Source organism: Schistocerca serialis, unplaced genomic scaffold, assembly GCF_023864345.2.
Source record: "Schistocerca serialis cubense isolate TAMUIC-IGC-003099 unplaced genomic scaffold, iqSchSeri2.2 HiC_scaffold_983, whole genome shotgun sequence".
NCBI lineage: Eukaryota > Metazoa > Arthropoda > Insecta > Orthoptera > Acrididae > Schistocerca > Schistocerca serialis.
Genome location: NW_026048610.1, coordinates 1 through 16909, shown reverse-complemented (window position 1 = coordinate 16909; position 16909 = coordinate 1). Strand labels below are relative to the sequence as shown.

General features: G+C 53.5%; 37 non-coding genes across 37 annotated transcripts; 30 read left to right on the top strand and 7 right to left on the bottom strand.

Annotated features, from left to right (window-relative positions):
* Positions 1-620: 620 nt before the first annotated feature.
* On the top strand, positions 621-693 carry Trnam-cau (transfer RNA methionine (anticodon CAU)). Its single transcript has one exon. It is a non-coding gene; the product is annotated as a tRNA-Met (tRNA).
* A 322-nt stretch (positions 694-1015) lies between these two features.
* On the top strand, positions 1016-1087 carry Trnae-uuc (transfer RNA glutamic acid (anticodon UUC)). Its single transcript has one exon. It is a non-coding gene; the product is annotated as a tRNA-Glu (tRNA).
* A 296-nt stretch (positions 1088-1383) lies between these two features.
* On the top strand, positions 1384-1456 carry Trnak-uuu (transfer RNA lysine (anticodon UUU)). The gene has a single exon. It is a non-coding gene; the product is annotated as a tRNA-Lys (tRNA).
* A 139-nt stretch (positions 1457-1595) lies between these two features.
* Trnas-aga (transfer RNA serine (anticodon AGA)) lies at positions 1596-1677 on the top strand. Its single transcript has one exon. It is a non-coding gene; the product is annotated as a tRNA-Ser (tRNA).
* Positions 1678-1949: 272 nt separating this feature from the next.
* Positions 1950-2021, bottom strand: Trnag-ucc (transfer RNA glycine (anticodon UCC)). The gene has a single exon. It is a non-coding gene; the product is annotated as a tRNA-Gly (tRNA).
* An 813-nt stretch (positions 2022-2834) lies between these two features.
* On the top strand, positions 2835-2907 carry Trnam-cau (transfer RNA methionine (anticodon CAU)). The gene has a single exon. It is a non-coding gene; the product is annotated as a tRNA-Met (tRNA).
* Positions 2908-3229: 322 nt separating this feature from the next.
* On the top strand, positions 3230-3301 carry Trnae-uuc (transfer RNA glutamic acid (anticodon UUC)). The gene has a single exon. It is a non-coding gene; the product is annotated as a tRNA-Glu (tRNA).
* A 296-nt stretch (positions 3302-3597) lies between these two features.
* On the top strand, positions 3598-3670 carry Trnak-uuu (transfer RNA lysine (anticodon UUU)). The gene has a single exon. It is a non-coding gene; the product is annotated as a tRNA-Lys (tRNA).
* Positions 3671-3809: 139 nt separating this feature from the next.
* Positions 3810-3891, top strand: Trnas-aga (transfer RNA serine (anticodon AGA)). The gene has a single exon. It is a non-coding gene; the product is annotated as a tRNA-Ser (tRNA).
* A 272-nt stretch (positions 3892-4163) lies between these two features.
* Positions 4164-4235, bottom strand: Trnag-ucc (transfer RNA glycine (anticodon UCC)). Its single transcript has one exon. It is a non-coding gene; the product is annotated as a tRNA-Gly (tRNA).
* Positions 4236-5048: 813 nt separating this feature from the next.
* Positions 5049-5121, top strand: Trnam-cau (transfer RNA methionine (anticodon CAU)). The gene has a single exon. It is a non-coding gene; the product is annotated as a tRNA-Met (tRNA).
* A 322-nt stretch (positions 5122-5443) lies between these two features.
* On the top strand, positions 5444-5515 carry Trnae-uuc (transfer RNA glutamic acid (anticodon UUC)). The gene has a single exon. It is a non-coding gene; the product is annotated as a tRNA-Glu (tRNA).
* A 296-nt stretch (positions 5516-5811) lies between these two features.
* Positions 5812-5884, top strand: Trnak-uuu (transfer RNA lysine (anticodon UUU)). The gene has a single exon. It is a non-coding gene; the product is annotated as a tRNA-Lys (tRNA).
* A 139-nt stretch (positions 5885-6023) lies between these two features.
* On the top strand, positions 6024-6105 carry Trnas-aga (transfer RNA serine (anticodon AGA)). Its single transcript has one exon. It is a non-coding gene; the product is annotated as a tRNA-Ser (tRNA).
* Positions 6106-6377: 272 nt separating this feature from the next.
* Positions 6378-6449, bottom strand: Trnag-ucc (transfer RNA glycine (anticodon UCC)). The gene has a single exon. It is a non-coding gene; the product is annotated as a tRNA-Gly (tRNA).
* An 813-nt stretch (positions 6450-7262) lies between these two features.
* Positions 7263-7335, top strand: Trnam-cau (transfer RNA methionine (anticodon CAU)). The gene has a single exon. It is a non-coding gene; the product is annotated as a tRNA-Met (tRNA).
* A 322-nt stretch (positions 7336-7657) lies between these two features.
* On the top strand, positions 7658-7729 carry Trnae-uuc (transfer RNA glutamic acid (anticodon UUC)). The gene has a single exon. It is a non-coding gene; the product is annotated as a tRNA-Glu (tRNA).
* Positions 7730-8025: 296 nt separating this feature from the next.
* On the top strand, positions 8026-8098 carry Trnak-uuu (transfer RNA lysine (anticodon UUU)). Its single transcript has one exon. It is a non-coding gene; the product is annotated as a tRNA-Lys (tRNA).
* Positions 8099-8237: 139 nt separating this feature from the next.
* On the top strand, positions 8238-8319 carry Trnas-aga (transfer RNA serine (anticodon AGA)). Its single transcript has one exon. It is a non-coding gene; the product is annotated as a tRNA-Ser (tRNA).
* A 272-nt stretch (positions 8320-8591) lies between these two features.
* Trnag-ucc (transfer RNA glycine (anticodon UCC)) lies at positions 8592-8663 on the bottom strand. Its single transcript has one exon. It is a non-coding gene; the product is annotated as a tRNA-Gly (tRNA).
* An 813-nt stretch (positions 8664-9476) lies between these two features.
* Positions 9477-9549, top strand: Trnam-cau (transfer RNA methionine (anticodon CAU)). Its single transcript has one exon. It is a non-coding gene; the product is annotated as a tRNA-Met (tRNA).
* Positions 9550-9871: 322 nt separating this feature from the next.
* Trnae-uuc (transfer RNA glutamic acid (anticodon UUC)) lies at positions 9872-9943 on the top strand. The gene has a single exon. It is a non-coding gene; the product is annotated as a tRNA-Glu (tRNA).
* Positions 9944-10239: 296 nt separating this feature from the next.
* Trnak-uuu (transfer RNA lysine (anticodon UUU)) lies at positions 10240-10312 on the top strand. Its single transcript has one exon. It is a non-coding gene; the product is annotated as a tRNA-Lys (tRNA).
* Positions 10313-10451: 139 nt separating this feature from the next.
* Trnas-aga (transfer RNA serine (anticodon AGA)) lies at positions 10452-10533 on the top strand. Its single transcript has one exon. It is a non-coding gene; the product is annotated as a tRNA-Ser (tRNA).
* A 272-nt stretch (positions 10534-10805) lies between these two features.
* Positions 10806-10877, bottom strand: Trnag-ucc (transfer RNA glycine (anticodon UCC)). Its single transcript has one exon. It is a non-coding gene; the product is annotated as a tRNA-Gly (tRNA).
* An 813-nt stretch (positions 10878-11690) lies between these two features.
* Trnam-cau (transfer RNA methionine (anticodon CAU)) lies at positions 11691-11763 on the top strand. The gene has a single exon. It is a non-coding gene; the product is annotated as a tRNA-Met (tRNA).
* A 322-nt stretch (positions 11764-12085) lies between these two features.
* Positions 12086-12157, top strand: Trnae-uuc (transfer RNA glutamic acid (anticodon UUC)). Its single transcript has one exon. It is a non-coding gene; the product is annotated as a tRNA-Glu (tRNA).
* Positions 12158-12453: 296 nt separating this feature from the next.
* On the top strand, positions 12454-12526 carry Trnak-uuu (transfer RNA lysine (anticodon UUU)). Its single transcript has one exon. It is a non-coding gene; the product is annotated as a tRNA-Lys (tRNA).
* Positions 12527-12665: 139 nt separating this feature from the next.
* Positions 12666-12747, top strand: Trnas-aga (transfer RNA serine (anticodon AGA)). The gene has a single exon. It is a non-coding gene; the product is annotated as a tRNA-Ser (tRNA).
* A 272-nt stretch (positions 12748-13019) lies between these two features.
* Positions 13020-13091, bottom strand: Trnag-ucc (transfer RNA glycine (anticodon UCC)). The gene has a single exon. It is a non-coding gene; the product is annotated as a tRNA-Gly (tRNA).
* Positions 13092-13904: 813 nt separating this feature from the next.
* Trnam-cau (transfer RNA methionine (anticodon CAU)) lies at positions 13905-13977 on the top strand. The gene has a single exon. It is a non-coding gene; the product is annotated as a tRNA-Met (tRNA).
* A 322-nt stretch (positions 13978-14299) lies between these two features.
* Trnae-uuc (transfer RNA glutamic acid (anticodon UUC)) lies at positions 14300-14371 on the top strand. The gene has a single exon. It is a non-coding gene; the product is annotated as a tRNA-Glu (tRNA).
* Positions 14372-14667: 296 nt separating this feature from the next.
* Positions 14668-14740, top strand: Trnak-uuu (transfer RNA lysine (anticodon UUU)). Its single transcript has one exon. It is a non-coding gene; the product is annotated as a tRNA-Lys (tRNA).
* Positions 14741-14879: 139 nt separating this feature from the next.
* Positions 14880-14961, top strand: Trnas-aga (transfer RNA serine (anticodon AGA)). Its single transcript has one exon. It is a non-coding gene; the product is annotated as a tRNA-Ser (tRNA).
* A 273-nt stretch (positions 14962-15234) lies between these two features.
* Trnag-ucc (transfer RNA glycine (anticodon UCC)) lies at positions 15235-15306 on the bottom strand. Its single transcript has one exon. It is a non-coding gene; the product is annotated as a tRNA-Gly (tRNA).
* An 815-nt stretch (positions 15307-16121) lies between these two features.
* Trnam-cau (transfer RNA methionine (anticodon CAU)) lies at positions 16122-16194 on the top strand. The gene has a single exon. It is a non-coding gene; the product is annotated as a tRNA-Met (tRNA).
* A 322-nt stretch (positions 16195-16516) lies between these two features.
* Positions 16517-16588, top strand: Trnae-uuc (transfer RNA glutamic acid (anticodon UUC)). Its single transcript has one exon. It is a non-coding gene; the product is annotated as a tRNA-Glu (tRNA).
* Positions 16589-16909: the final 321 nt, after the last annotated feature.

Sequence of the window (16909 nt, the reverse complement as noted above, 5' to 3'; positions counted from 1 at the left end):
AGCGGTCGCTTTAAGGCAGTGTAGTGGGGGACTCCGCGTGTGTAGCACTTTTTTCGGCTGTATCCGGCGTCGTTGGGTGGCAATCCCACTTTCCCTGCAGACAGCTACTCTGGAATATGCTCGGGAAGCACGGCCGACCGCCCCCAACAAATGCAACTAAAAAAATGAGAACAACAACTAAAAAAGTGGTAGGTTGTTCGCCTACCACTCGGGCGGCCCGGGTTCGATTCCCGGCCGATGCATCGTTTTGCTGTTCTCGCTATAATGCTGCCGCGCCGATTGCTCGTTTGAGCTGCGTCAGCCTCAGGAATGTATAGCAGGATTCGCTGTGAGAAGAACCAAACACGCAGCACGCAAGAGACCGTACTTGGACGGACGCGTGCTATTTCTGAACTCTAGCGTCAGCCTGGCCCTACAGGCCGCTGTGTTCAGGTGCCGCAAGGGCGATGTACTGTAACCTCAGGCAGTGCTGCTTTCCGTTGAAAAAGCCGCGGCAGCAGTTTAATCTAGCAATTCGGGAAAGCACGTGTAGCAACACAACAGATTCTTGAGAAAGCGCAAACTGTCTATCTCTAATATGCGAGACTTACCAAGTTTCCTGGGACGTTGCTTGCAAACGTGCCTCGGTAGCGCAGTGGGTAGCGCGTAAGTCTCATAATCTTAAGGTCGTGAGTTCGATCCTCACCCGGGGCATTTAATTTGCTGTACATCATGGCTGAATTAACGGCGTTGCTGTTGCTAGGGAACGAACTGAATTGTCGTTTGTTATCCACAAGGAGCCCACGCCTCAGCGTTAAAATGTTTACATCCAGCTATGGCAAGGTACAGCTTTGACCTTTCTCCTCCCCTGTTGTGAGTAAAATATGATGCAAACTGCAATGAATTGTCAGTTTCGAGCTGTGCGCCATGCCAGTCTGCAAGCGCAAATATGCTCGCAAACAGAGAACACCACTAAGTCCGGATTCAGCACGAAAAGCGAGAGGAGAGGGAGTAAATCTGACGTTTATCGAGCAAATCCGGTGTGGTCTAGTGGCTAGGATACCTGGCTTTCACCCAGGAGGCCCGGGTTCGATTCCCGGTACCGGAAGGGAAGTTTTTGCGCACACGACCCTCCATGTTTTGGCCCTCCAACCCTCGTTTGTCGCCCTCCTTCCGGAGCTTCAACCGAGCGTAATCGGGGAAAACAGGCACGAGATGCAATTACTGTCAGCACCGGGGTAAAGGGAGAAGAGGCACTGGTCCGCTGTTGGGCTGCTACCAGCGTCAGTGGCAAGTCGGTGAAGTCGCCAGTTGCGCCAGAAGCCAGCAATTACCGTAGTACGCCTACACACGCGTTCCAGTTATTCACATTGCCTGCAGCTGCTCCATCCACAGCAAGCGTGAGCCCGGATAGCTCAGTCGGTAGAGCATTAGGCTTTTAACCTAAGGGTCCAGGGTTCGAGTCCCTGTCCGGGCGAAGATTTTAACGCTTCCGTAATGGCTCGTCTCGTAGCGCTGGTAGCCCTGCCGTAATCAGTGCACGGAGTTCGTTTCCTGTCAACATTCTGCGCAGAACGGTTTGATTTTTCACGATTCGAGGGGACTCTTGGCTGCGAGCAGTCGTGGCCGAGTGGTTAAGGCGTCTGACTAGAAATCAGATTCCCTCTGGGAGCGTAGGTTCGAGTCCTACCGACTGCGTCTCTTTTTTTTTTATTTTTTTGTTTAAGAAGAAGGAGCACAAAACTTCGCAGTTTGCCTGTACTTCGCTACACCTCACCTCTCACAGCCGTTTATATCGCCTGTCCTCTTGATAAGGGCGAATTCCAAGCGTCAGCTTTCGCGTCAGCCGAGCAAAGTCGGGACAAGTCGGGACATACTACAGGATGGCCTGGAGTGGAGCAACGACGGAAAGAAAACGTTAATGTAACAGCACGTGGCTCACATACTCAGACGTAAAAATTTGCGCCCGTTGCGGTGGCCGGGAATCGAACCCGGATCAACTGCTGGGAAGGCAACTATGCTCACCATTACACCACCACCGCACAGCCGCTGCTCGTAACGCCGCGCTGTGTCGGCTTCCCGCCCGCCGGCAGCGGCCCACGGTGATAGTAGCTGTAGGCGCTTTACGAGGTAGGAGGGTGCATCCACACGCGTTCGGGCAGCGCCTCCACGCACGCTGCGTCTTTGGGCAAGACTCGTCGCCGCGGCCGCAAGGTTACTCACACGATAGTGATGAGCGGTCGCTTTAAGGCAGTGTAGTGGGGGACTCCGCGTGTGTAGCACTTTTTTCGGCTGTATCCGGCGTCGTTGGGTGGCAATCCCACTTTCCCTGCAGACAGCTACTCTGGAATATGCTCGGGAAGCACGGCCGACCGCCCCCAACAAATGCAACTAAAAAAATGAGAACAACAACTAAAAAAGTGGTAGGTTGTTCGCCTACCACTCGGGCGGCCCGGGTTCGATTCCCGGCCGATGCATCGTTTTGCTGTTCTCGCTATAATGCTGCCGCGCCGATTGCTCGTTTGAGCTGCGTCAGCCTCAGGAATGTATAGCAGGATTCGCTGTGAGAAGAACCAAACACGCAGCACGCAAGAGACCGTACTTGGACGGACGCGTGCTATTTCTGAACTCTAGCGTCAGCCTGGCCCTACAGGCCGCTGTGTTCAGGTGCCGCAAGGGCGATGTACTGTAACCTCAGGCAGTGCTGCTTTCCGTTGAAAAAGCCGCGGCAGCAGTTTAATCTAGCAATTCGGGAAAGCACGTGTAGCAACACAACAGATTCTTGAGAAAGCGCAAACTGTCTATCTCTAATATGCGAGACTTACCAAGTTTCCTGGGACGTTGCTTGCAAACGTGCCTCGGTAGCGCAGTGGGTAGCGCGTAAGTCTCATAATCTTAAGGTCGTGAGTTCGATCCTCACCCGGGGCATTTAATTTGCTGTACATCATGGCTGAATTAACGGCGTTGCTGTTGCTAGGGAACGAACTGAATTGTCGTTTGTTATCCACAAGGAGCCCACGCCTCAGCGTTAAAATGTTTACATCCAGCTATGGCAAGGTACAGCTTTGACCTTTCTCCTCCCCTGTTGTGAGTAAAATATGATGCAAACTGCAATGAATTGTCAGTTTCGAGCTGTGCGCCATGCCAGTCTGCAAGCGCAAATATGCTCGCAAACAGAGAACACCACTAAGTCCGGATTCAGCACGAAAAGCGAGAGGAGAGGGAGTAAATCTGACGTTTATCGAGCAAATCCGGTGTGGTCTAGTGGCTAGGATACCTGGCTTTCACCCAGGAGGCCCGGGTTCGATTCCCGGTACCGGAAGGGAAATTTTTGCGCACACGACCCTCCATGTTTTGGCCCTCCAACCCTCGTTTGTCGCCCTCCTTCCGGAGCTTCAACCGAGCGTAATCGGGGAAAACAGGCACGAGATGCAATTACTGTCAGCACCGGGGTAAAGGGAGAAGAGGCACTGGTCCGCTGTTGGGCTGCTACCAGCGTCAGTGGCAAGTCGGTGAAGTCGCCAGTTGCGCCAGAAGCCAGCAATTACCGTAGTACGCCTACACACGCGTTCCAGTTATTCACATTGCCTGCAGCTGCTCCATCCACAGCAAGCGTGAGCCCGGATAGCTCAGTCGGTAGAGCATTAGGCTTTTAACCTAAGGGTCCAGGGTTCGAGTCCCTGTCCGGGCGAAGATTTTAACGCTTCCGTAATGGCTCGTCTCGTAGCGCTGGTAGCCCTGCCGTAATCAGTGCACGGAGTTCGTTTCCTGTCAACATTCTGCGCAGAACGGTTTGATTTTTCACGATTCGAGGGGACTTTTGGCTGCGAGCAGTCGTGGCCGAGTGGTTAAGGCGTCTGACTAGAAATCAGATTCCCTCTGGGAGCGTAGGTTCGAGTCCTACCGACTGCGTCTCTTTTTTTTTTATTTTTTTGTTTAAGAAGAAGGAGCACAAAACTTCGCAGTTTGCCTGTACTTCGCTACACCTCACCTCTCACAGCCGTTTATATCGCCTGTCCTCTTGATAAGGGCGAATTCCAAGCGTCAGCTTTCGCGTCAGCCGAGCAAAGTCGGGACAAGTCGGGACATACTACAGGATGGCCTGGAGTGGAGCAACGACGGAAAGAAAACGTTAATGTAACAGCACGTGGCTCACATACTCAGACGTAAAAATTTGCGCCCGTTGCGGTGGCCGGGAATCGAACCCGGATCAACTGCTGGGAAGGCAACTATGCTCACCATTACACCACCACCGCACAGCCGCTGCTCGTAACGCCGCGCTGTGTCGGCTTCCCGCCCGCCGGCAGCGGCCCACGGTGATAGTAGCTGTAGGCGCTTTACGAGGTAGGAGGGTGCATCCACACGCGTTCGGGCAGCGCCTCCACGCACGCTGCGTCTTTGGGCAAGACTCGTCGCCGCGGCCGCAAGGTTACTCACACGATAGTGATGAGCGGTCGCTTTAAGGCAGTGTAGTGGGGGACTCCGCGTGTGTAGCACTTTTTTCGGCTGTATCCGGCGTCGTTGGGTGGCAATCCCACTTTCCCTGCAGACAGCTACTCTGGAATATGCTCGGGAAGCACGGCCGACCGCCCCCAACAAATGCAACTAAAAAAATGAGAACAACAACTAAAAAAGTGGTAGGTTGTTCGCCTACCACTCGGGCGGCCCGGGTTCGATTCCCGGCCGATGCATCGTTTTGCTGTTCTCGCTATAATGCTGCCGCGCCGATTGCTCGTTTGAGCTGCGTCAGCCTCAGGAATGTATAGCAGGATTCGCTGTGAGAAGAACCAAACACGCAGCACGCAAGAGACCGTACTTGGACGGACGCGTGCTATTTCTGAACTCTAGCGTCAGCCTGGCCCTACAGGCCGCTGTGTTCAGGTGCCGCAAGGGCGATGTACTGTAACCTCAGGCAGTGCTGCTTTCCGTTGAAAAAGCCGCGGCAGCAGTTTAATCTAGCAATTCGGGAAAGCACGTGTAGCAACACAACAGATTCTTGAGAAAGCGCAAACTGTCTATCTCTAATATGCGAGACTTACCAAGTTTCCTGGGACGTTGCTTGCAAACGTGCCTCGGTAGCGCAGTGGGTAGCGCGTAAGTCTCATAATCTTAAGGTCGTGAGTTCGATCCTCACCCGGGGCATTTAATTTGCTGTACATCATGGCTGAATTAACGGCGTTGCTGTTGCTAGGGAACGAACTGAATTGTCGTTTGTTATCCACAAGGAGCCCACGCCTCAGCGTTAAAATGTTTACATCCAGCTATGGCAAGGTACAGCTTTGACCTTTCTCCTCCCCTGTTGTGAGTAAAATATGATGCAAACTGCAATGAATTGTCAGTTTCGAGCTGTGCGCCATGCCAGTCTGCAAGCGCAAATATGCTCGCAAACAGAGAACACCACTAAGTCCGGATTCAGCACGAAAAGCGAGAGGAGAGGGAGTAAATCTGACGTTTATCGAGCAAATCCGGTGTGGTCTAGTGGCTAGGATACCTGGCTTTCACCCAGGAGGCCCGGGTTCGATTCCCGGTACCGGAAGGGAAATTTTTGCGCACACGACCCTCCATGTTTTGGCCCTCCAACCCTCGTTTGTCGCCCTCCTTCCGGAGCTTCAACCGAGCGTAATCGGGGAAAACAGGCACGAGATGCAATTACTGTCAGCACCGGGGTAAAGGGAGAAGAGGCACTGGTCCGCTGTTGGGCTGCTACCAGCGTCAGTGGCAAGTCGGTGAAGTCGCCAGTTGCGCCAGAAGCCAGCAATTACCGTAGTACGCCTACACACGCGTTCCAGTTATTCACATTGCCTGCAGCTGCTCCATCCACAGCAAGCGTGAGCCCGGATAGCTCAGTCGGTAGAGCATTAGGCTTTTAACCTAAGGGTCCAGGGTTCGAGTCCCTGTCCGGGCGAAGATTTTAACGCTTCCGTAATGGCTCGTCTCGTAGCGCTGGTAGCCCTGCCGTAATCAGTGCACGGAGTTCGTTTCCTGTCAACATTCTGCGCAGAACGGTTTGATTTTTCACGATTCGAGGGGACTTTTGGCTGCGAGCAGTCGTGGCCGAGTGGTTAAGGCGTCTGACTAGAAATCAGATTCCCTCTGGGAGCGTAGGTTCGAGTCCTACCGACTGCGTCTCTTTTTTTTTTATTTTTTTGTTTAAGAAGAAGGAGCACAAAACTTCGCAGTTTGCCTGTACTTCGCTACACCTCACCTCTCACAGCCGTTTATATCGCCTGTCCTCTTGATAAGGGCGAATTCCAAGCGTCAGCTTTCGCGTCAGCCGAGCAAAGTCGGGACAAGTCGGGACATACTACAGGATGGCCTGGAGTGGAGCAACGACGGAAAGAAAACGTTAATGTAACAGCACGTGGCTCACATACTCAGACGTAAAAATTTGCGCCCGTTGCGGTGGCCGGGAATCGAACCCGGATCAACTGCTGGGAAGGCAACTATGCTCACCATTACACCACCACCGCACAGCCGCTGCTCGTAACGCCGCGCTGTGTCGGCTTCCCGCCCGCCGGCAGCGGCCCACGGTGATAGTAGCTGTAGGCGCTTTACGAGGTAGGAGGGTGCATCCACACGCGTTCGGGCAGCGCCTCCACGCACGCTGCGTCTTTGGGCAAGACTCGTCGCCGCGGCCGCAAGGTTACTCACACGATAGTGATGAGCGGTCGCTTTAAGGCAGTGTAGTGGGGGACTCCGCGTGTGTAGCACTTTTTTCGGCTGTATCCGGCGTCGTTGGGTGGCAATCCCACTTTCCCTGCAGACAGCTACTCTGGAATATGCTCGGGAAGCACGGCCGACCGCCCCCAACAAATGCAACTAAAAAAATGAGAACAACAACTAAAAAAGTGGTAGGTTGTTCGCCTACCACTCGGGCGGCCCGGGTTCGATTCCCGGCCGATGCATCGTTTTGCTGTTCTCGCTATAATGCTGCCGCGCCGATTGCTCGTTTGAGCTGCGTCAGCCTCAGGAATGTATAGCAGGATTCGCTGTGAGAAGAACCAAACACGCAGCACGCAAGAGACCGTACTTGGACGGACGCGTGCTATTTCTGAACTCTAGCGTCAGCCTGGCCCTACAGGCCGCTGTGTTCAGGTGCCGCAAGGGCGATGTACTGTAACCTCAGGCAGTGCTGCTTTCCGTTGAAAAAGCCGCGGCAGCAGTTTAATCTAGCAATTCGGGAAAGCACGTGTAGCAACACAACAGATTCTTGAGAAAGCGCAAACTGTCTATCTCTAATATGCGAGACTTACCAAGTTTCCTGGGACGTTGCTTGCAAACGTGCCTCGGTAGCGCAGTGGGTAGCGCGTAAGTCTCATAATCTTAAGGTCGTGAGTTCGATCCTCACCCGGGGCATTTAATTTGCTGTACATCATGGCTGAATTAACGGCGTTGCTGTTGCTAGGGAACGAACTGAATTGTCGTTTGTTATCCACAAGGAGCCCACGCCTCAGCGTTAAAATGTTTACATCCAGCTATGGCAAGGTACAGCTTTGACCTTTCTCCTCCCCTGTTGTGAGTAAAATATGATGCAAACTGCAATGAATTGTCAGTTTCGAGCTGTGCGCCATGCCAGTCTGCAAGCGCAAATATGCTCGCAAACAGAGAACACCACTAAGTCCGGATTCAGCACGAAAAGCGAGAGGAGAGGGAGTAAATCTGACGTTTATCGAGCAAATCCGGTGTGGTCTAGTGGCTAGGATACCTGGCTTTCACCCAGGAGGCCCGGGTTCGATTCCCGGTACCGGAAGGGAAATTTTTGCGCACACGACCCTCCATGTTTTGGCCCTCCAACCCTCGTTTGTCGCCCTCCTTCCGGAGCTTCAACCGAGCGTAATCGGGGAAAACAGGCACGAGATGCAATTACTGTCAGCACCGGGGTAAAGGGAGAAGAGGCACTGGTCCGCTGTTGGGCTGCTACCAGCGTCAGTGGCAAGTCGGTGAAGTCGCCAGTTGCGCCAGAAGCCAGCAATTACCGTAGTACGCCTACACACGCGTTCCAGTTATTCACATTGCCTGCAGCTGCTCCATCCACAGCAAGCGTGAGCCCGGATAGCTCAGTCGGTAGAGCATTAGGCTTTTAACCTAAGGGTCCAGGGTTCGAGTCCCTGTCCGGGCGAAGATTTTAACGCTTCCGTAATGGCTCGTCTCGTAGCGCTGGTAGCCCTGCCGTAATCAGTGCACGGAGTTCGTTTCCTGTCAACATTCTGCGCAGAACGGTTTGATTTTTCACGATTCGAGGGGACTTTTGGCTGCGAGCAGTCGTGGCCGAGTGGTTAAGGCGTCTGACTAGAAATCAGATTCCCTCTGGGAGCGTAGGTTCGAGTCCTACCGACTGCGTCTCTTTTTTTTTTATTTTTTTGTTTAAGAAGAAGGAGCACAAAACTTCGCAGTTTGCCTGTACTTCGCTACACCTCACCTCTCACAGCCGTTTATATCGCCTGTCCTCTTGATAAGGGCGAATTCCAAGCGTCAGCTTTCGCGTCAGCCGAGCAAAGTCGGGACAAGTCGGGACATACTACAGGATGGCCTGGAGTGGAGCAACGACGGAAAGAAAACGTTAATGTAACAGCACGTGGCTCACATACTCAGACGTAAAAATTTGCGCCCGTTGCGGTGGCCGGGAATCGAACCCGGATCAACTGCTGGGAAGGCAACTATGCTCACCATTACACCACCACCGCACAGCCGCTGCTCGTAACGCCGCGCTGTGTCGGCTTCCCGCCCGCCGGCAGCGGCCCACGGTGATAGTAGCTGTAGGCGCTTTACGAGGTAGGAGGGTGCATCCACACGCGTTCGGGCAGCGCCTCCACGCACGCTGCGTCTTTGGGCAAGACTCGTCGCCGCGGCCGCAAGGTTACTCACACGATAGTGATGAGCGGTCGCTTTAAGGCAGTGTAGTGGGGGACTCCGCGTGTGTAGCACTTTTTTCGGCTGTATCCGGCGTCGTTGGGTGGCAATCCCACTTTCCCTGCAGACAGCTACTCTGGAATATGCTCGGGAAGCACGGCCGACCGCCCCCAACAAATGCAACTAAAAAAATGAGAACAACAACTAAAAAAGTGGTAGGTTGTTCGCCTACCACTCGGGCGGCCCGGGTTCGATTCCCGGCCGATGCATCGTTTTGCTGTTCTCGCTATAATGCTGCCGCGCCGATTGCTCGTTTGAGCTGCGTCAGCCTCAGGAATGTATAGCAGGATTCGCTGTGAGAAGAACCAAACACGCAGCACGCAAGAGACCGTACTTGGACGGACGCGTGCTATTTCTGAACTCTAGCGTCAGCCTGGCCCTACAGGCCGCTGTGTTCAGGTGCCGCAAGGGCGATGTACTGTAACCTCAGGCAGTGCTGCTTTCCGTTGAAAAAGCCGCGGCAGCAGTTTAATCTAGCAATTCGGGAAAGCACGTGTAGCAACACAACAGATTCTTGAGAAAGCGCAAACTGTCTATCTCTAATATGCGAGACTTACCAAGTTTCCTGGGACGTTGCTTGCAAACGTGCCTCGGTAGCGCAGTGGGTAGCGCGTAAGTCTCATAATCTTAAGGTCGTGAGTTCGATCCTCACCCGGGGCATTTAATTTGCTGTACATCATGGCTGAATTAACGGCGTTGCTGTTGCTAGGGAACGAACTGAATTGTCGTTTGTTATCCACAAGGAGCCCACGCCTCAGCGTTAAAATGTTTACATCCAGCTATGGCAAGGTACAGCTTTGACCTTTCTCCTCCCCTGTTGTGAGTAAAATATGATGCAAACTGCAATGAATTGTCAGTTTCGAGCTGTGCGCCATGCCAGTCTGCAAGCGCAAATATGCTCGCAAACAGAGAACACCACTAAGTCCGGATTCAGCACGAAAAGCGAGAGGAGAGGGAGTAAATCTGACGTTTATCGAGCAAATCCGGTGTGGTCTAGTGGCTAGGATACCTGGCTTTCACCCAGGAGGCCCGGGTTCGATTCCCGGTACCGGAAGGGAAATTTTTGCGCACACGACCCTCCATGTTTTGGCCCTCCAACCCTCGTTTGTCGCCCTCCTTCCGGAGCTTCAACCGAGCGTAATCGGGGAAAACAGGCACGAGATGCAATTACTGTCAGCACCGGGGTAAAGGGAGAAGAGGCACTGGTCCGCTGTTGGGCTGCTACCAGCGTCAGTGGCAAGTCGGTGAAGTCGCCAGTTGCGCCAGAAGCCAGCAATTACCGTAGTACGCCTACACACGCGTTCCAGTTATTCACATTGCCTGCAGCTGCTCCATCCACAGCAAGCGTGAGCCCGGATAGCTCAGTCGGTAGAGCATTAGGCTTTTAACCTAAGGGTCCAGGGTTCGAGTCCCTGTCCGGGCGAAGATTTTAACGCTTCCGTAATGGCTCGTCTCGTAGCGCTGGTAGCCCTGCCGTAATCAGTGCACGGAGTTCGTTTCCTGTCAACATTCTGCGCAGAACGGTTTGATTTTTCACGATTCGAGGGGACTTTTGGCTGCGAGCAGTCGTGGCCGAGTGGTTAAGGCGTCTGACTAGAAATCAGATTCCCTCTGGGAGCGTAGGTTCGAGTCCTACCGACTGCGTCTCTTTTTTTTTTATTTTTTTGTTTAAGAAGAAGGAGCACAAAACTTCGCAGTTTGCCTGTACTTCGCTACACCTCACCTCTCACAGCCGTTTATATCGCCTGTCCTCTTGATAAGGGCGAATTCCAAGCGTCAGCTTTCGCGTCAGCCGAGCAAAGTCGGGACAAGTCGGGACATACTACAGGATGGCCTGGAGTGGAGCAACGACGGAAAGAAAACGTTAATGTAACAGCACGTGGCTCACATACTCAGACGTAAAAATTTGCGCCCGTTGCGGTGGCCGGGAATCGAACCCGGATCAACTGCTGGGAAGGCAACTATGCTCACCATTACACCACCACCGCACAGCCGCTGCTCGTAACGCCGCGCTGTGTCGGCTTCCCGCCCGCCGGCAGCGGCCCACGGTGATAGTAGCTGTAGGCGCTTTACGAGGTAGGAGGGTGCATCCACACGCGTTCGGGCAGCGCCTCCACGCACGCTGCGTCTTTGGGCAAGACTCGTCGCCGCGGCCGCAAGGTTACTCACACGATAGTGATGAGCGGTCGCTTTAAGGCAGTGTAGTGGGGGACTCCGCGTGTGTAGCACTTTTTTCGGCTGTATCCGGCGTCGTTGGGTGGCAATCCCACTTTCCCTGCAGACAGCTACTCTGGAATATGCTCGGGAAGCACGGCCGACCGCCCCCAACAAATGCAACTAAAAAAATGAGAACAACAACTAAAAAAGTGGTAGGTTGTTCGCCTACCACTCGGGCGGCCCGGGTTCGATTCCCGGCCGATGCATCGTTTTGCTGTTCTCGCTATAATGCTGCCGCGCCGATTGCTCGTTTGAGCTGCGTCAGCCTCAGGAATGTATAGCAGGATTCGCTGTGAGAAGAACCAAACACGCAGCACGCAAGAGACCGTACTTGGACGGACGCGTGCTATTTCTGAACTCTAGCGTCAGCCTGGCCCTACAGGCCGCTGTGTTCAGGTGCCGCAAGGGCGATGTACTGTAACCTCAGGCAGTGCTGCTTTCCGTTGAAAAAGCCGCGGCAGCAGTTTAATCTAGCAATTCGGGAAAGCACGTGTAGCAACACAACAGATTCTTGAGAAAGCGCAAACTGTCTATCTCTAATATGCGAGACTTACCAAGTTTCCTGGGACGTTGCTTGCAAACGTGCCTCGGTAGCGCAGTGGGTAGCGCGTAAGTCTCATAATCTTAAGGTCGTGAGTTCGATCCTCACCCGGGGCATTTAATTTGCTGTACATCATGGCTGAATTAACGGCGTTGCTGTTGCTAGGGAACGAACTGAATTGTCGTTTGTTATCCACAAGGAGCCCACGCCTCAGCGTTAAAATGTTTACATCCAGCTATGGCAAGGTACAGCTTTGACCTTTCTCCTCCCCTGTTGTGAGTAAAATATGATGCAAACTGCAATGAATTGTCAGTTTCGAGCTGTGCGCCATGCCAGTCTGCAAGCGCAAATATGCTCGCAAACAGAGAACACCACTAAGTCCGGATTCAGCACGAAAAGCGAGAGGAGAGGGAGTAAATCTGACGTTTATCGAGCAAATCCGGTGTGGTCTAGTGGCTAGGATACCTGGCTTTCACCCAGGAGGCCCGGGTTCGATTCCCGGTACCGGAAGGGAAATTTTTGCGCACACGACCCTCCATGTTTTGGCCCTCCAACCCTCGTTTGTCGCCCTCCTTCCGGAGCTTCAACCGAGCGTAATCGGGGAAAACAGGCACGAGATGCAATTACTGTCAGCACCGGGGTAAAGGGAGAAGAGGCACTGGTCCGCTGTTGGGCTGCTACCAGCGTCAGTGGCAAGTCGGTGAAGTCGCCAGTTGCGCCAGAAGCCAGCAATTACCGTAGTACGCCTACACACGCGTTCCAGTTATTCACATTGCCTGCAGCTGCTCCATCCACAGCAAGCGTGAGCCCGGATAGCTCAGTCGGTAGAGCATTAGGCTTTTAACCTAAGGGTCCAGGGTTCGAGTCCCTGTCCGGGCGAAGATTTTAACGCTTCCGTAATGGCTCGTCTCGTAGCGCTGGTAGCCCTGCCGTAATCAGTGCACGGAGTTCGTTTCCTGTCAACATTCTGCGCAGAACGGTTTGATTTTTCACGATTCGAGGGGACTTTTGGCTGCGAGCAGTCGTGGCCGAGTGGTTAAGGCGTCTGACTAGAAATCAGATTCCCTCTGGGAGCGTAGGTTCGAGTCCTACCGACTGCGTCTCTTTTTTTTTTATTTTTTTGTTTAAGAAGAAGGAGCACAAAACTTCGCAGTTTGCCTGTACTTCGCTACACCTCACCTCTCACAGCCGTTTATATCGCCTGTCCTCTTGATAAGGGCGAATTCCAAGCGTCAGCTTTCGCGTCAGCCGAGCAAAGTCGGGACAAGTCGGGACATACTACAGGATGGCCTGGAGTGGAGCAACGACGGAAAGAAAACGTTAATGTAACAGCACGTGGCTCACATACTCAGACGTAAAAATTTGCGCCCGTTGCGGTGGCCGGGAATCGAACCCGGATCAACTGCTGGGAAGGCAACTATGCTCACCATTACACCACCACCGCACAGCCGCTGCTCGTAACGCCGCGCTGTGTCGGCTTCCCGCCCGCCGGCAGCGGCCCACGGTGATAGTAGCTGTAGGCGCTTTACGAGGTAGGAGGGTGCATCCACACGCGTTCGGGCAGCGCCTCCACGCACGCTGCGTCTTTGGGCAAGACTCGTCGCCGCGGCCGCAAGGTTACTCACACGATAGTGATGAGCGGTCGCTTTAAGGCAGTGTAGTGGGGGACTCCGCGTGTGTAGCACTTTTTTCGGCTGTATCCGGCGTCGTTGGGTGGCAATCCCACTTTCCCTGCAGACAGCTACTCTGGAATATGCTCGGGAAGCACGGCCGACCGCCCCCAACAAATGCAACTAAAAAAATGAGAACAACAACTAAAAAAGTGGTAGGTTGTTCGCCTACCACTCGGGCGGCCCGGGTTCGATTCCCGGCCGATGCATCGTTTTGCTGTTCTCGCTATAATGCTGCCGCGCCGATTGCTCGTTTGAGCTGCGTCAGCCTCAGGAATGTATAGCAGGATTCGCTGTGAGAAGAACCAAACACGCAGCACGCAAGAGACCGTACTTGGACGGACGCGTGCTATTTCTGAACTCTAGCGTCAGCCTGGCCCTACAGGCCGCTGTGTTCAGGTGCCGCAAGGGCGATGTACTGTAACCTCAGGCAGTGCTGCTTTCCGTTGAAAAAGCCGCGGCAGCAGTTTAATCTAGCAATTCGGGAAAGCACGTGTAGCAACACAACAGATTCTTGAGAAAGCGCAAACTGTCTATCTCTAATATGCGAGACTTACCAAGTTTCCTGGGACGTTGCTTGCAAACGTGCCTCGGTAGCGCAGTGGGTAGCGCGTAAGTCTCATAATCTTAAGGTCGTGAGTTCGATCCTCACCCGGGGCATTTAATTTGCTGTACATCATGGCTGAATTAACGGCGTTGCTGTTGCTAGGGAACGAACTGAATTGTCGTTTGTTATCCACAAGGAGCCCACGCCTCAGCGTTAAAATGTTTACATCCAGCTATGGCAAGGTACAGCTTTGACCTTTCTCCTCCCCTGTTGTGAGTAAAATATGATGCAAACTGCAATGAATTGTCAGTTTCGAGCTGTGCGCCATGCCAGTCTGCAAGCGCAAATATGCTCGCAAACAGAGAACACCACTAAGTCCGGATTCAGCACGAAAAGCGAGAGGAGAGGGAGTAAATCTGACGTTTATCGAGCAAATCCGGTGTGGTCTAGTGGCTAGGATACCTGGCTTTCACCCAGGAGGCCCGGGTTCGATTCCCGGTACCGGAAGGGAAATTTTTGCGCACACGACCCTCCATGTTTTGGCCCTCCAACCCTCGTTTGTCGCCCTCCTTCCGGAGCTTCAACCGAGCGTAATCGGGGAAAACAGGCACGAGATGCAATTACTGTCAGCACCGGGGTAAAGGGAGAAGAGGCACTGGTCCGCTGTTGGGCTGCTACCAGCGTCAGTGGCAAGTCGGTGAAGTCGCCAGTTGCGCCAGAAGCCAGCAATTACCGTAGTACGCCTACACACGCGTTCCAGTTATTCACATTGCCTGCAGCTGCTCCATCCACAGCAAGCGTGAGCCCGGATAGCTCAGTCGGTAGAGCATTAGGCTTTTAACCTAAGGGTCCAGGGTTCGAGTCCCTGTCCGGGCGAAGATTTTAACGCTTCCGTAATGGCTCGTCTCGTAGCGCTGGTAGCCCTGCCGTAATCAGTGCACGGAGTTCGTTTCCTGTCAACATTCTGCGCAGAACGGTTTGATTTTTCACGATTCGAGGGGACTTTTGGCTGCGAGCAGTCGTGGCCGAGTGGTTAAGGCGTCTGACTAGAAATCAGATTCCCTCTGGGAGCGTAGGTTCGAGTCCTACCGACTGCGTCTCTTTTTTTTTTTATTTTTTTGTTTAAGAAGAAGGAGCACAAAACTTCGCAGTTTGCCTGTACTTCGCTACACCTCACCTCTCACAGCCGTTTATATCGCCTGTCCTCTTGATAAGGGCGAATTCCAAGCGTCAGCTTTCGCGTCAGCCGAGCAAAGTCGGGACAAGTCGGGACATACTACAGGATGGCCTGGAGTGGAGCAACGACGGAAAGAAAACGTTAATGTAACAGCACGTGGCTCACATACTCAGACGTAAAAATTTGCGCCCGTTGCGGTGGCCGGGAATCGAACCCGGATCAACTGCTGGGAAGGCAACTATGCTCACCATTACACCACCACCGCACAGCCGCTGCTCGTAACGCCGCGCTGTGTCGGCTTCCCGCCCGCCGGCAGCGGCCCACGGTGATAGTAGCTGTAGGCGCTTTACGAGGTAGGAGGGTGCATCCACACGCGTTCGGGCAGCGCCTCCACGCACGCTGCGTCTTTGGGCAAGACTCGTCGCCGCGGCCGCAAGGTTACTCACACGATAGTGATGAGCGGTCGCTTTAAGGCAGTGTAGTGGGGGACTCCGCGTGTGTAGCACTTTTTTTCGGCTGTATCCGGCGTCGTTGGGTGGCAATCCCACTTTCCCTGCAGACAGCTACTCTGGAATATGCTCGGGAAGCACGGCCGACCGCCCCCCAACAAATGCAACTAAAAAAATGAGAACAACAACTAAAAAAGTGGTAGGTTGTTCGCCTACCACTCGGGCGGCCCGGGTTCGATTCCCGGCCGATGCATCGTTTTGCTGTTCTCGCTATAATGCTGCCGCGCCGATTGCTCGTTTGAGCTGCGTCAGCCTCAGGAATGTATAGCAGGATTCGCTGTGAGAAGAACCAAACACGCAGCACGCAAGAGACCGTACTTGGACGGACGCGTGCTATTTCTGAACTCTAGCGTCAGCCTGGCCCTACAGGCCGCTGTGTTCAGGTGCCGCAAGGGCGATGTACTGTAACCTCAGGCAGTGCTGCTTTCCGTTGAAAAAGCCGCGGCAGCAGTTTAATCTAGCAATTCGGGAAAGCACGTGTAGCAACACAACAGATTCTTGAGAAAGCGCAAACTGTCTATCTCTAATATGCGAGACTTACCAAGTTTCCTGGGACGTTGCTTGCAAACGTGCCTCGGTAGCGCAGTGGGTAGCGCGTAAGTCTCATAATCTTAAGGTCGTGAGTTCGATCCTCACCCGGGGCATTTAATTTGCTGTACATCATGGCTGAATTAACGGCGTTGCTGTTGCTAGGGAACGAACTGAATTGTCGTTTGTTATCCACAAGGAGCCCACGCCTCAGCGTTAAAATGTTTACATCCAGCTATGGCAAGGTACAGCTTTGACCTTTCTCCTCCCCTGTTGTGAGTAAAATATGATGCAAACTGCAATGAATTGTCAGTTTCGAGCTGTGCGCCATGCCAGTCTGCAAGCGCAAATATGCTCGCAAACAGAGAACACCACTAAGTCCGGATTCAGCACGAAAAGCGAGAGGAGAGGGAGTAAATCTGACGTTTATCGAGCAAATCCGGTGTGGTCTAGTGGCTAGGATACCTGGCTTTCACCCAGGAGGCCCGGGTTCGATTCCCGGTACCGGAAGGGAAGTTTTTGCGCACACGACCCTCCATGTTTTGGCCCTCCAACCCTCGTTTGTCGCCCTCCTTCCGGAGCTTCAACCGACGTAATCGGGGAAAACAGGCACGAGATGCAATTACTGTCAGCACCGGGGTAAAGGGAGAAGAGGCACTGGTCCGCTGTTGGGCTGCTACCAGCGTCAGTGGCAAGTCGGTGAAGTCGCCAGTTGCGCCAGAAGCCAGCAATTACCGTAGTACGCCTACACACGCGTTCCAGTTATTCACATTGCCTGCAGCTGCTCCATCCACAGCAAGCGTGAGCCCGGATAGCTCAGTCGGTAGAGCA